We start from the raw sequence: 12326 nt of genomic DNA, 5'->3' as shown, positions 1-12326 counted from the left end.
TATTTTTAGTGCTTAATACAGTTAATCTTACGGCATGTGTAAAAGGTATATTGAACATTCTTATTTTGAACAAATTTCTTAATTTTGAACAGGTTTGTGTTAAGGATTTAAAACTAAACTATTGATGGGTAAGTATTCAAAGTACAGGAACCAAATGCAGATCAAAGGGGATCTCTCAATGAGGCTCCTGCTGTGTTATCAGAGGACAGGAGGCCATAAAATTAGCATCTCCTGGAGGGCAATATCACTTGAGCCTGGAGGAGAGAAGTCTGTTTGGTTCACAGAAGATCAAAAGTCTTCCAGAACCAACATCTGGGATGGTGTAAAACTGAATACAACATAGAATGTTGAAACCACTAACATTTAATTTCTAAGACATTTTTCTAAGTACTAATAGCATGTTTTTAACAAAGATTGTATTATCTAATTTTAGAACTACTAATCTAGTAAATGATGAATGTATTTGAAAATTGTACTATCTGTGACAATATCAGAATCAAATGGAAATTGTTTGAATGAAAATGTTTTGTTTAGTATTAGAAAATTGCTCAGGATTTATGCTAAATGAGGTTTTGGAAAATGATTGTGTTAACTTGTATACTTAGGATTGAATATTATGTTTCATAGGTTAGAAAAGGAATTATACCTCATTTTGTTCTGTTGATTTTATGTGTTATTTTTGGCAAGACTCAATCTTTTGAGGTGCTGGGTGCAGAGGAGCAAAACTGGGTTTTGTGAAGATAACCTTTCCTTGAACCAAATTACTGGATTTAAGTTTGTCCTGAGAATTTATGTAAGGAGAGATAACGGGAGAGACTCCGGATTCCACAGGTATCTGTGAAATCTTATCTTATGTTTTTCTTTACCCAAATGACCGTAGAACCCAGGAGGCCAGGATGCAGCTGTTTGCTCTTTTGGTGAACCAGAGAGCAAATGGCCTTTGATCTTTGGCGTAAATTAGGGGGAGTTCTAAGTTTTTCTGAGTGTCCAAGGTAGCTTCCAGTTGGTCAACCAGAGGTACGCCTTAATTGAATATATTAAAAAGGAAAGACACACCTTCAGTATAAGAGTTCGTGCACAGGAGTAATAATTCAGATAGCTGCCACTATTTTCCTTTTTTGCATCAGCTCTCTCCAAAGACGCTTCTTTGCCTTTTCTTTCTCTATTTTTTTTTCCTGTCTCAGGTAATGAATGTATATCTCTGTTCCTCTGCGGTTTTGTTGTTAATTCATACGTTGCTTTGTATGGGATTAAACTCTGTAATTCTGTGACGTCAACACGCATTGTTGTTTTCCTTGTGGCCGCACGTCGCCCGCTGAGAGAACCTGGGATCCAGAGGAAGAGAGAGCCAAACTTTTTTTCCAAAGTTAATTTATAAATTATTCTTCCTTAACAATACACTTTATTTTCAAAAGAACACTAAACACTGGAACTGATAAACAACATAAACAAAACAACCACAAACAAAAATAAAATGGATTCTCAGTCTCCATTAACAAAAAACTCACTTGGAAAAAAAAACTAAACAACATAAAGCCAAAGTGGAAATAAATACTGCATTGAACCAAAAGAGGGCAGATTATGAAGTCTGTATAGTATGTTGCCCTTCAGTAATAATTAGATTTAAATAGAGAAGATGGGCACATCGAATACCTGATGCAATAGTTCACCCTACATGATTTTTTGCTCCCATTTTTCCCCTTACAACAATCTTAAAACGTTGGTCTTTCTAAGATTGTGTGGTGTTATGGTAGATCCTCATCTTATAAGAATTCAAGGCTTGAAATATTTAACTCTGCGTGTAATGAAACTATGAAAGACTAGTTTCATTTTCTGAAATGAAAGACAGAAAAAAAAATTTCTTCAAAATACAATGGTTCTTAGAAAATAAACAGGATTGTTAGGAGAGATTAAAAAAAAAACAGCTGTAGCAGTCAAGGAAAACCTAACTGCATTACTTTGTCTAAAGGACTTCAGTAGCTGTTGGCGATATTACAATAATGGTAAATACTGAGATAAAACACATAAATATATCAATAACTAAGTGTTGTCTAAATTTCTACCTTGAGGTCAGGGACAAATGTGAAGAGACATGATTGAAATAATTTCCGGAGTTAACATGCAAGCTTCCTGATTAGATAGGATTAGCAAAACAGATGCAACCCTGGGTAAGCCTAGAGGCTGTGACATCTTTTTCTATGTTAGTCTAGCAGGCAGTGTGCAATAATTATTAGTTGTTGGCATGAAAGAGCAGAAGAAAAAAGTGATGGTTTTGTTTTGATATATATATAAGCTGTTCAACAAAATCTGACATGGTGAATGTGGACAGATTAATTGAGATAGTTCGAAGCAGTCACAAAGGCCTGTTATAATACCCTGCAGATGTGTTATCTACACCATTCTGGGAACCTTGAAAAAGAGTCTTCTGTTATGTCGTTTGGAGGATTTACGCAACTGGCGTGATTAAGAATTTTTTTTAAACATCACAAGGTCAGATTATATATTATAGTCTCCCTTAGCCTTCGTGTTAGAGTTGTTTACCTTGCCTATTTGAAAGTGGTGATTTTCAGCAACACCAATTTATTATTGTCACCATCTATACAGTCCAGGATTGATTTAACTAATGAGCAGAAAAGCTTTTATTCTGAAATTGACTTGGAAAGTCCTTTCAAAATCAGACCAAGCTTGCACGAAGACCTCCATCCAAAATGAGCATACGCACATTCAGTGCTAGCAACACCTAATTTTTAGCACTGTGCTACACTGCACTGTGCTTATAACAGTGGTTCCCAAAGATTTTCTGGGACCCCCTATGGATTACAATAAAATTCCCCCCAGAAAATAAATAAATAAATAAAAAGTCAACTGGGCACACACATCTTTCAACCAGACATAAACTGTCTGTTATTGCGCAATAGCCAGCCCCGCCCACTCCTCACAACTTCTCCTGGGCTGACTACTGACCAGTTCTCTGTCTAACAGGTCCGGAAAATCTCTAAGACCTGGGTATTACCCTAAAAGAGATCTATAGGAGATAATCTATTCAAACTGGTGGCGAAAGCGATTCGTCTAGCTCTAACTACCTCCGATCCAGAAGTTACAACCCTTTACAGTTAAGAAACAATCAGCTGAGTAGCCCTCGCAGCTGCATAATTCCAATAACCACTTCTGTTAACGGTAGCTCGCTTCCTAAAATATAACTCGCTCTTGGAACCGGCTAGATTAAATTTAGTGACTTAGATATAAGTCCCAGGGTCATTATTTACTCTCACTAAAGGAAATTATGAAGCCTCCTATTTACTAGAATCATGTACATTAGTTTTACCTCAAGTAAGAGAACAGAAAAATAATTTAAGTGACTCAATTAATTCCAATGTCCACCAACCTCATTAGAATTTTATAGTATAAATTTATTAAGCAAGCTTAAGCAGGGATATGTAACATACAGATCAATAATCAATTGTATATAATTCGAGAGCAGTATAATAAAATCAACATGTATAACCATACCATCCTGTCTCTTTTCTCTATCCTATGTCGCATATTCTGAGATGGATTTTTATGGAGCAGATGCAACTCACACCCAGTTAATGGTGAATCTTGGCAACAGAGACATCCAGAATCCTTGGTCAGAGTCTTTGTCCTTGTGTGGAAAAATCCTCCTTAGATAGAAGCAAAGCAGAACGGGTCCAATTCCTTCGAAAACCCAGCTCTTTATCCCTCCGGGACCTTTGTCTTTCCTCCAAGTCTGTTGCAATATTTGGGTTGAGGCAGGACCGACGATCAAATCAGGAACCAGGGCTGTGGTCCCTTCTACTTGTCCCTTCTTGGCGGCGCGGAGTCTTGACTTTCCCGTGGTTCCGAGCTGCGGACCTCTGCTGTCTCTCAATCTGCTTCTCCGTGTTGTCTCTTCTCCGACGCCGCGGACTAAGAACAGATGCTTCCTTATGTCAGCCCTCTCTTATACTTTTCACGTCCATTTGTGTGTATGTGGAGTTTGCTTTACTATTTTTTTCTTGAACTTCTGCTTTGTTTTTCCGGAAAGCCCCGCCGGCCCCCAACCTGTTTTTGCTGACACTTATGGAAAGTCCCTTCTCTCCCCAACTTGCGACATCTCCTGCCAGCAGGACTACACCCATCCTGCTGACTTAACCTTATTCTCCTTTCTCTGCTATAACTCACTATTCTATCTAGTACAACTTATTAACCACATTCAACCTGTGTTAAACCCATTTGAATTGATTGCAAATCATCACAACTTTGATATTCTTTAACAATTAATCACATCTTTCACCTATTATAAATCATCAACCATAATCCAGAGGTGGGGACTCGAGTCACATGACTTGGACTCGAGTCAGACTTGAGTCGTTAAAATCACGACTTGAGACTTGACTTGAAAAAATGCTCATAGACTCGGACTTGACTTTGACTTTCATGCCATTGACTTGGGACTTGACTCGACTTGAAGCTGTTTACTTGAAAAGACTTGATATTTTTTACTCAAAGTCTTAAAATTTAAAACACATTATTTATAAAGTGGCGTCATTAATTAATTTCACTCATTCCGTATCAATATGCGCAGACCGTCACTATGGTTTTCCTCTCTCCTTATGTATGTATGTGTACGTAGCTGCAGCACAACCAATCAAATTAACAGGATTTGGACGTTTAAAAAAACGCGGCAAAGCTACAGAGCTCAGGGAACGAAATACGAAATAGCCGCTCGAATATGCTTCCGCGAGTAATTTCTTTTGGCTACGTAGGTTATGAACTTTCGACTAAAAAACGAACTGCAACTTGTAAAACATGCAAGAAGAGAATATCGGATGGAGATGCCACGACGTCCAACTTTGTCCGGCATTTGAAGCTTCACAAAGATCGGTAGGTGGCATTTTTCTTTTGCTGTAAGATAGTTGACTTTAGCTAACTTCGTGTTAGCATGTGTACTCCGGGTTAAATTGGTGATTATTTACCATAAATCCGGTCCTTCAAATGCCTCCACAAATAATGTGCACCGTGTTAGCTCAGGAAGCCGGTGGATAGTGAGCGGGGCTCCGGAACAGAAAGCAGATTCTGGACCTGAACACAGGGAACAGAGTCTCTCTGTCCCATCATGATGATGAGCCGGGTCTAGTATCATCTAAGGATGGTTGGTGTATTTGAAGACATCTACGTTGGGAAATTATATTGACAATATATTGTTTACTGCAGTCAGTGCATTAAGTCAACTGTTTTTGACTTAATGCACTGACCGGCGTGACTGTCACATGTCGCACAGAACCCATTTCCAAGTAGTATAGCTTTGCTGGGAAAAAAAAAAAAAAGACCAAATACAGTGACTGTCCCAAATAAATTTTGTGTTTAGAATATCTGTCCCATATTTACGGAGGACTGAAACTAACATACTTTGAAATAAAAGCAGAAAAATAAATGCACCAGACCTTCCTGAGTTTACTTGTGATAACTTCATTTATACTTATTTCATTTTTTGAAAACTATGATTGTTGTAGTGTTGATGTTTATTTATGAATAGAAGGAGTAAACTGAAGTCAAATGTAATTCATGAAAGGCTGTAATTTATTTTCTGACATCTGTTTACTTCTGACAGATTTGAAGAATACCAGATGAATAAGAGGATCACAAATGAACCTCAAATACATATTTTAAAAAGAACAAATGTTCTATTATTTGAATTTTATGTATAATTGCAAATTATAAAAAAAATAAAAAATAAAAACTACTCGAAATGACTTGAAATTAAAGGTTCCTGACTTGAGACTTGACTCGACTTTTGCCTGTCTTTACTTGAGACTTGACTCGGACTTGAGGACAGAGACTTGAGACTTACTTGAGACTTGCAACACAGTGACTTGGTCACACCTCTGCCATAATCATTACATAGTTAAATCATTACAGATCATTATTCAGAAATACTTTGCAGAAAGTTATTGAGTGATTACTTATACCCATATTACCGATTGTATTCATACATATTCAACTTAATTATTATTTTAATCAAACCACAAGATTGCTTTATTTCTCCCAAGCTTTTATACCTTTTCTGCGTGTACCTGGAAAGATCTCATAACCCCATGCCAGTTTTCTTGACAAAACCTATACACATATTTTGCTTTCAAATGCCACTGAAGTTTATTTAACACTTCAGGTTGCAACAAAACACACTACAAACCATCTTTACATTGAAACACTTTTGTGTAACTGTTGTTTTGTTTTTTTTTTTCATCCATACAGATTCCCGCCAACCCCCACACCGCCCTTGCAATGGCACATACACCCCCAGGGAGCACGCCCCACACTTTGGGAACCACTGCCTTAGAACATATGATACGCAATATGAATGAAGTGTATTACCTTAACTTACATTTCAGTTAATGGAGTAAGACTGGTAGTCTGGTTTTAACAGAGGTGAATGCACGGGATAGGAGTGAGATTAATGGCCCAATAAAACAGTTCTGGTTCCTGCAGAGGAAAAGACATTTGGGTGCTTTGGGAGGATAGTGGTTGGAGTTTCCCAACCCCCATCCTCCTGATGGTTGGGAAGGAAGATGGGGGTTGCTATTGTAGGATAACAAGTAAGAATGCGTGCACTTTTTATATGAAGTTTGTGCCTTCAGTAACCTTTGTTTGAATATAACGGGGTAATTTTTGCTTAAGCTATTGTCAGCACACAAGACAAACTAAAGGAAGAGATGGCACATGTGTGTAAGAAATAAGATGATGTACAGTACAGACCAAAAGTTTGGACACACCTTTTAATTCAATGAGTTTCCTTTATTTTCATGACTATTGACATTGTAGATTCACACTGAAGGCATCAAAACTATGAATAACACATGTGGAAATATGCACTAAACAAAAAAAGTGTAAAACAACTGAAAATACCCCTTATATTCTAGTTTCTTCAAAGTAGCAACCTTTTGCTGTGATTATTGCTTTGCACACACTCTGCATTTTCTTGATGAGCTTCAAGAGGTAGTCACCTGAAATGGTTTTCACTTCATAGGTGTGCCCTGTCGGGTTAATAAGTGGGATTTCTTGCCTTATAAATAGTCATGAAAATAAAGAAAACCCATTGAATTAGAAAGTTGTGTCCAAACTTTTGGTCTGTACTGTATATATGTGCAGCTTGACAAAATCTAGAAAGATTTCCAAGTGTCTGGCTGAGGTGCATTATCAATAATTGCAAGACAAAAAGTGTCCACACACACATTGGGACGCTGCCCTAAAAAATGATATTTGTAAAAACTAATTTATTTAAAACCCCATTGTAGACTTCAAATTACACATTAGTTCATCAAAAATATAATTGTAAATATGATTTTAGGTCCCTAAAAGAAATCACTGCACTGCAAGATTTTTATATTGTTTTCAACTTTTTTTTCTTTAATTAGGCAAACCTGCAAGACCATATGCATGGTTCAGATCTACAGTGAAATAAGGACCTTTTCAACAGAAAACTACTTTGCTTGTGTCATTAAAATATTCTGTTTAGTTTATCAGCTACAAATGTAAAAACAAAATAAATAGTTTTTGCAATGTTAATACGAGGGAAAAAATTGCATTTTGTGCAGCCCCCAGAGTACTTTGTAATCTTACTATTTTGGTTGGCTCCCATGCCAAAATGTTGGGCTCTGTGATTAAATACTGAGTGTCCCGACATCCGGTTTTCGTTTCCTGTCTATTGTCAGTTGAATTCGTGATGAGCAAATAAATCAAAACAATCATTTGCATGAATTGCAGACGCTACAAATGCAACCAGGAAAGCATATTCATGGGAATTGTTTATATGCACGGCTGCTTCTCACGCTGCTCTAGCAATATTCTGTGTTCCTGCAGTGGGTCAGTGACTGAAGGCAGGTCGAAATGTGCAGCAGCGCTCTGGAAAACCTTTACAGCGTTTGGTGGAGGCTTCGGTTTCAAACGAAATGCGCCACAGATCTCTGGACCGTCGTCCAGAGACCAACTGCTGAAAGGCACACAGAATATGAGCTGGTTGGTGCTGGTGGAGATCGAACTGAATCGGATGCCGCGTTGTTTAAATACGGCGTGTTTAAGAAGACAGTAAGGAGACTACCTGCAGTCACAGTCCGCTTCTTCTTTGTTTCCTGCTCTGCAGAAAGACATTGAGCAGATGGAGTGCTTTCTCCCGTTTCCGCCCTAGTGACGCATTTTCTTCAACAGGCATAAACTGGACAGTGTCCAAAGTTGGACAAGAGACTCCTCCTTTTTCTGAGGAGAACTTGTGGTAGTACATGCCAAAAGCATGTAGTACACGTTCAAGATTGCCTAAAACATGTTGCGCCGAGTACATCCACTATTAAGTTTCAAGTTCTCCAAAAATCATTTTGTCGAGAAGACCTTTTTTATTTGAGACCAATTTTTGGATGTACCTGCTACCAATTTTTTTTTTTTTTTATTGTTGCAACGCAAAAGTTTATAGGGTGGAGGAAAAACTCGGAAAACCCCACCGTTTCCCTTCTAAGAGTAGCGTTACAGTTTTGGCTACTAAATGTTAGCGGTCGTCTAACCAAACCAGAGCTGCTAAAAAGTGTCGATATCAACACAAACTTACTGTTTCACGGTGAGGTTCCGCTCCAAAGGCAGCGTTTGTAACCATCCGGAGTGTTTGCGGTTAGACAATCTCCCCTGTCCGCTTTCTCTTCCCATGAGATCTCTGCAGTTGTTTCAGAGTCATGAGCCAAAACCATTCCCTCTATTTGCCATCCATGTTTCTGAGCTGCGCATTTCTGGTTCTTAATTTTCTCCAGCTGCGTCAATAACGGCCGATATCTTCCTGTCAGCCAGGAAACTGCGAGATGTCTGTGCAGAGGAGTTGGTCACGTCAAGCTGTTTGAGGGGTGTGGCAATGGTTTGATTCAAACATGTTCGAGTGATATTAGCCCCACCTTCTGAAAACTACTTAGAATGGTTTTCAGAAAAAGAATTTTGACTTTTTCTCTGATTTCTGACTTTTTTGTACGGGAGAGGATTAGGGCCACTAAAAAAAAGGAAAAAAGAAGAAGAACTTTGACTTTTTCTCTGATTTCTGACTTTTTCTGTACGGAAGAAGATTAGGGCCACTAAAAAAAAAGGAGAATTTTGACTTTTTCTCTGATTTCTGACTTTTTTGTACAGAAGAGGATTAGGGCCACTAAAAAAAAGGGAGAATTTTCACTTTTTCTCTCATTTCTGACTTTTTTTGTACGGGAGAGGATTAGGGCCACTAAAAGAAAAAGGAAAAAAGAAGAAGAACTTTGACTTTTTCTCTGATTTCTGACTTTTTTGTACAGAAGAGGATTAGGGCCACTAAAAAAGGAGAATTTTGACTTTTTCTCTGATTTCTGACTTTTTTGTACAGAAGAGGATTAGGGCCACTGAAAAAGGAGAAATTTGACTTTTTCCTCTGATTTCTGACTTTTTTGTACGGAAGAGGATTAGGGCCACTAAAAAAATGAGAATTTTGACTTTTTCCTCTGATTTCTGACTTTTTTGTACAGAAGAAGATTAGGGCCACTAAAAAAAAAGGAGAATTTTGACTTTTTCTCTGATTTCTGACTTTTTTGTACAGAAGAGGATTAGGGCCACTAAAAAAAAGGGAGAATTTTCACTTTTTCTCTCATTTCTGACTTTTTTTGTACGGGAGAGGATTAGGGCCACTAAAAGAAAAAGGAAAAAAGAAGAAGAACTTTGACTTTTTCTCTGATTTCTGACTTTTTTGTACAGAAGAGGATTAGGGCCACTGAAAAAGGAGAAATTTGACTTTTTCCTCTGATTTCTGACTTTTTTGTACGGAAGAGGATTAGGGCCACTAAAAAAATGAGAATTTTGACTTTTTCCTCTGATTTCTGACTTTTTTGTACAGAAGAGGATTAGGGCCACTAAAAAAAAAAGAATCCTGAGAGTCAAGTTTTTTTCAGTTGCCTTTATCCTCTTTCATATTTTTGTTAGATGTTTCTTCTCAGTATTCTGACTTTTTTTATATATATAGAAATTTTGAATTTTTGTCTCAGATTTTTGAGAAAAAAATCTGAGAATTTTTGGAATTTTTTTCTCAGATTAATTTCTGGAATGTGAGTCAGTAATTACAGAGATGTTATGGTTCGTTCCATTTGTAGCCAGAAGGCGAGAATTCTAACTTTAGAGCTGATAAAATGCCCTGGGATGTTTCCTGAGCCCCTTCCCCACACAGCAGAAGATGGATCCTTGATTTTTGGAACTAATCTTTGTGATCAAAGTTGTCCTCTTTAACATCAAACTATCCACTTTCTCTTACACAATGCAAATACCAAGACCCTCTGTGCTGACCTTTTCAAAACCCCTTGATGTATAACAATAAATAACTTCACACCTACAGTTCAATCAAACCTCTCTTCATTTTGTTGGGAAACACCCAGTAGCATTGGCAACCTGAGGTCACATGATGAATTGACCAGACTTGAAGAAATGGTCCCAAATAACCCACACTAGCATATGTAGCTACTTCACTTCCTCAGTTGCTTCAGATGCAGATGCGGGTTTTCCTCCCTTGCCTTTCTATCCACACAATGAAATGAGCACACATAAAGCATTTTGAGTTCTATGTTCAAGTTTAGAATTTTTAGCCAAATTCTTTTTGTTTCCTTGTCTTTCGGTAGGCAATGAAAACTACCGCTTTTGTTTTGGGAGCACGTTCAAAACACACTTGCTGCAGCCACAAACTAAACTTGGTCTGATTATTAAAGTACAGCCATGAACTGCACAAGAGTTACCCGAGTTCCACAAGGGCAGACACAAGTGGCAGGTTGGCCTCTGTAACAGGTTAATGTGCAGTTCGGTTCGGTTCTAGTCCAGTGGGGAGATTCTGCAGCAACACTTAGCAATGGACAACCTCGAGATTCTGGTTGTGATGGACTAAATGAACCCAGATATTTTATTTTGTCTTATAAAAAATGTTCCTGGCCCAAACATAATGATAAAGACTCATATCATGAACTTTATTATTTTTTAAATACAAAAGAAAAATAAAATTCACATCACTCCAAGCTAATATTATGTAGTTCTGGTGTTTTACACTGTCGGCGCAAATTGCAGCTCAGATCTCTGACCAGCTTCTTCAGAGCAACGAGCTGCTAGCAGCTGCTAACTCGCGTTACAAAACGTAACGCTGTGTTCCTGTCGCTCCAGGTGATTAAACTCACAATTACGATCCTCTGTACTGAGCAGCTCTCTGATAGCAGACGGTGTGTCCGTGAACAAGTTTAACTAAATATTGTATTATAACCGAAAAGAAAAACTTCTATCATGAATACAGATTAGCAAAAAACCCTACAAATTACACTGAAATACTGCTACTTCCGGTGGGCGCCGGAAGTAAGACCCATAATCGTTTCCCCACTAAGCCTCCCAGTAACAAGGTGGATAAAACACAGAATGAACTGCTTGCTAGAGCAGACCTAACAGACATCTATCACTGTTTTTGTTCCCACCAGGCATGGTTTTAATAAATGCATCATGTCATTGACTTGACTGGTTTATGTGCTTCTCCCTCTTCAAATTACTTTTACCCTGTAATGACTGATTTTACCCATATTTTCAGGGGAAGCCAGTGGAACCAACATGTACTGCTTTCTATCTTTGTTTCATTTTTTTCTTAGACTAGGACCACCACAAAATGAATAGCCTCACTGATTGAACTCTGAAATGAATAAAAAGTCATTCAGTTAATCATTCAGTTACTCAGAATCAGCACAACATTGACTCTTTCCATCTTTAAGATGAATAGAACAAACTCCTCACTGTTGAAGCCATGGTGTTGGCATCACTTTATTACAAATGATAGTAAATAATTGGAAATGTAGAAATGAATTCTACCAAGATAGAGCTTAATCCGCTATTACTGGACACAACTGGAGTTCCATAAAGTCTCGTAAAAGTCACATTAAGACACAATCAGAACGCATCATGCTAAACCGATCCTCCGCACAAAACCATCCTCCAACGTTTGTTTATCATGTCAGAGTTTTAACAAGAAAGAAACACACAGAGTACAACCGGTAAAATTGTTGCTTTATAAGTCACAACAGTTGGAAGTGTACATTTTATCTTTAGGGTTTTATGTAGCACCATACTAATAAGCTACATTATTGTTGGTGAATAATATCACAGTGAACACAGATCCTAATCATCCATCACTAGTGGATCTGCTCTTCTCTTCTTCTGCAGCCCCTGCATAAACAGGAAAAACTGATGTTTGTCTGTTCTGTAGGACACAATTTCCCTCACAAGTGCTCACATGTGCACGCACACACGCACTTACACACACA

The 12326-nt window shown here is 37.9% G+C and overlaps 1 protein-coding gene across 4 annotated transcripts in view; it reads right to left on the bottom strand.

Annotated features, from left to right (window-relative positions):
* Positions 1 to 8871, bottom strand: part of amn1 (antagonist of mitotic exit network 1 homolog (S. cerevisiae)) — a 213512-nt gene extending 204641 nt beyond the window's left edge. For 2 of the 4 annotated variants that reach the window (XM_032585731.1, XM_032585755.1), the window contains exon 1: positions 8597 to 8870. The gene's annotated coding sequence lies outside the window, so the exon portion shown is untranslated. Of the gene's footprint in view, positions 1 to 3581; positions 3935 to 8596 lie in introns of those variants that run through there. The other 2 variants (XM_032585738.1, XM_032585745.1) reach the window with 2 other exon arrangements.
* Between the last annotated feature and the right edge of the window lie 3455 nt (positions 8872 to 12326).

This window comes from Xiphophorus hellerii, chromosome 2 (assembly GCF_003331165.1).
Source record: "Xiphophorus hellerii strain 12219 chromosome 2, Xiphophorus_hellerii-4.1, whole genome shotgun sequence".
In the NCBI taxonomy this organism is placed as follows: Eukaryota; Metazoa; Chordata; class Actinopteri; order Cyprinodontiformes; family Poeciliidae; genus Xiphophorus; species Xiphophorus hellerii.
The sequence above is the reverse complement of the archived record's forward strand: the minus strand, read 5'-3'. Positions and strand labels throughout refer to the sequence as shown.